This window comes from Zophobas morio, unplaced genomic scaffold (genome assembly GCF_036711695.1).
Source record: "Zophobas morio isolate AGI-343-1 ecotype UQ-CSIRO unplaced genomic scaffold, CSIRO_AGI_Zmor_V1 ptg000058l, whole genome shotgun sequence".
Taxonomy (NCBI): Eukaryota; Metazoa; Arthropoda; class Insecta; order Coleoptera; family Tenebrionidae; genus Zophobas; species Zophobas morio.
The window spans coordinates 3981858-3985417 of NW_026972163.1; the positions used below are offsets into that span (position 1 = coordinate 3981858).

At 37.4% G+C, this 3560-nt stretch overlaps 1 long non-coding RNA gene across 1 annotated transcript; it reads right to left on the reverse strand.

Moving 5' to 3' along the window:
* Positions 1–369: 369 nt before the first annotated feature.
* Positions 370–1691, reverse strand: LOC135143146 (uncharacterized). Its single transcript, XR_010282695.1, has 3 exons — positions 1064–1691; positions 849–985; positions 370–711 (listed from the first exon to the last, which is right to left on the reverse strand). It is a non-coding gene; the product is annotated as an uncharacterized LOC135143146 (long non-coding RNA).
* Between the last annotated feature and the right edge of the window lie 1869 nt (positions 1692–3560).

Below are 3560 nucleotides of genomic sequence, written 5' to 3' on the forward strand. Positions count from 1 at the left end.
ACTATGAATGTCAGAAGTAATCTAGCAAATTCTGTTAGTAAATGTAATATACGAGCTCCTAAAACTAGTGGCAGTATCAAAATGCAAGGAGTCTGTCCTTCACGAATTACAGCTCACTTTGATCATTCTTCCTCAGTGGTACTTGTTCAGTTTATTGCTATTCATGTTGTTCATCACAATGATCTTCGCTGTCAACCCCTAACTACAAAAGAAACGACATATCTAGTTGAACAAATTCGCACTGGTCTAACACACGAAAAAGTAATTGAAACTGTTAAAAATCTAGAACTCAGTTCATGTACCAGATTTAATCTTCTGACTATGAAAGACATTCCCCACATTGCAGAAAAAATAATATATCTTGTAAATGAAGTAAGGAAAATCTTGTTGTGCATCAGAACATGAAAAATTGCACAAAAATGACTGCATTAGCTTCCATGTACAGTGGGCTGGAGTATATGTTAAAAAAATATGGCGCCAAAATCATTTGTGTAGATGGCACACATGGGACAAACCTCTATGACATTGAATTGACCACAAGTCCATGTGTTAGATGATAAAAATATTGATTATCCAGTAACATTTATTCTGTCCAACTGAAAGGACACCAACATATAAGAGGTTCTGGTTGGTGAAATAAAATCATTAATATCGGTTTTGGTACCCAATTATTTCATGACAGATGATAGTTACAGCTACATATTGGAATGCCTGGAACAATAAATCAGATTCTTACAAAATTACATTATGTATTAAAAGAAACAGATGAAAATAAATTTATAAAACTGAAGCAAGAGCTGATTAAATTTTTGGTAAAAAGTAAATTTGTGAATTATTTAAACACTTACTACTTTCAAAATAAAGAGCGCATGAAGTCATGGGCCCAGTGTTATCAAAAGAACGCAGGCATTAACACCAACATGCACGCCAAATCTTTGCACAGATCTTTGAAATACAAATATTTTGGTGGTAAACCAATAGAGGGCTGGAAACATATTTAGACACTGAAGAAACTACTGAAGGATACATCTTGGTCAAGAATTTCATCTACTTTATGACTTACAGCTATTCACCATGACCTTTTGGTCAGTAAGTCCCATAAACTTGCCACCCAGACAAGTTTTGATAATGTAGCTAAAGAATCTGCTGTAAAACATTTAATGCACTCACAAACCAAAACTAACTTTCATGAAGTAGAACTGATGGATAGGAAATGTAGTTATCAGACATTAAAATGCGTTGTTTGTCAAATTTGTATACACCATTAAAGATACTCTTGCTCTGAGTTCTTAATCAAAAATCATCTTTCTAAGCACATGCATCTGGTGTCCATGTATATAAAGGCATATTTAACCACCAAAGGCCCTTGGTCCCACTGGTCATCAATGCGCCTTCAACTTCTGAAAAACAGTTTGAAAATGAACTACATTTGCGCTTATCTAACTCCGTAACATCGCGCAGAACACGCGCTTCTCGATTTCGCACAAACTGTTTGTGCAAAGCTCTTCTACAGCATCTTTTGATCACGTTCCTCATCTTCAAATGTTATGCAAATGCTTCCTTTTGCCACAAAAATTTGTTAAATTTCGCATTCGTGCATTCTTTAATTGCAGCATTGCAGCCGTTGCTAACATAACCTAACTTTTTATGGTCACCAACGCGTGCTAACTTTTTGAAAGGACACACGGGCGCTTCGCGTCCTGCACTTCATTACAAATATACTCCTAAACGTGGAACTTCTTTTTCCGTGGATGATTTAGTTATTGGAATTTGTGCGTGTGTATATCAACAGCCAACCAAAAATTTCACTTGTTATCGCCAGTATCGCCTTGTTATGTTATTAGTCACATGTTTATTGACGCATGCGTTTTCGATATTTAATCATGAAGCATTTAGGCAACCAGTTATACAGATGCATGTGGTGCTTGTCATGCCCAAGGACACATTTAGTAAAGTACACATAAAGCGAAAGGCGGCACACATCCATAACCTACTGCGACCCTATAATCATTTATGAAAACCCTGTATAAATAACTGTTAATAGCGCGAAATTTTCACATTTAAAAATGTGCTTTCATTTTGGTGGAGCATTGCCCGTTTGCCTTTCTTGCACCAGCCGCCAATGATATATAATTGTTTTTTTCTGCCGATAATAATTTATTGAATGCGTCTAAAATAAGTTAGGGAGTTTAATCCACTTAGGCCCGTTATTTCAATTCATAGTTAACTTATGGTTAACAGTTAACCTATAGTGAAATGCAAAGTTCCTTATTTCAATTGATATAGTGGTTCCGGCGAGAGATTGGGATATTTTGACAGTTGACATGTAAGTTGGCAGCAACCTAACACTATAAAATACACTGAAATTCCTACGCTGTCACTCATAGCTGGCTGTCACTGTCTCTGTTACAAATCTAAAACTACTGAAAGTTCCATTACTAAGGTTAGGCCATTTTTCTGACTCTCATCTCCAGTGCTTCTTTAAGGTACGTGTCCATTTGAGAGGGCGCTTGCGAAAAATAATTCCAAGATCAGCCCGTAAGGCCATGCTCGGGTCTGCCCTCAACTGGGTAAGCGTATCGCTTGCCCAGGGTTTCTTAAGACTAAAGATGGTATAAAATCAAAACCAGAACTCTCGTGAGAGTTGTTCTCCAGTGGACACTATTTCAAATTTCGCGCGGATGGTACACTTTTCTTCACGTAGATTTAGTGACTTTTCTGTCACTCAATCTCTCACCGTACGCAGTATAGTTATATTTAAACCTGAAGTTTACTCATAGTTAACTTTACCAGCACATGTAGTATGAGTTAACTGACAGTTTTCAATTACACTACGACAAATGTCATATTTAGTTTAAAAAATGAACGACTACGAACTAAATGCCTTCAGTGACGATGAGGAACTACCTCTGAGGAAAAGAAGAGTGGTTCGGGAAAGAATAAACCACTTTGAAAAGTGGGACTACAAAGAATTTTTTCAGCGTTTTCGTTTATCGAAGCGAACAGTCGAAAATTTAATAGAAGAACTGGACAACGTTTTAAGACATCCTACGGAGAGGTATGCGGGTCTTGGAGTTAATTTTCTTTAAATTAATGATTTTCTTAAGTAGAAATTCAGCTGTTTCTCCGACAGACCAAATACTATTGGCGTTGAGATTTTATGCCACCGGCTCTTTCCTTCAGACAGTTGGAGATTTTAGTGGTGTTCATGCAACGACGGCTGGCAAAATTATACACAAAGTCAGTGTAGCACTTGCCGCGTTACGCAACATAACAATAAAAATGCCATCAACTGACGAAGAGCGGCTTGAATGTAAGAGAAAATTTTACAATATTGCACGATTTCCAATGTGCATTGGAGCGATTGACTGCAGCCATATTAAAATTATCAGTCCGGGAGGCGAAACTGCTGAGGCGTTTCGAAATCGTAAATCGAAAATTTCCAATTTTGCGACGATTCCATCATTTTTATCAGTGCTCAAAAGTGTATCTGAAGTGTATTCTGGATTCTTAATTTATGGGGGCTGACCGTAGCCAGCCGGCACTTAGGCCTCGCCTTT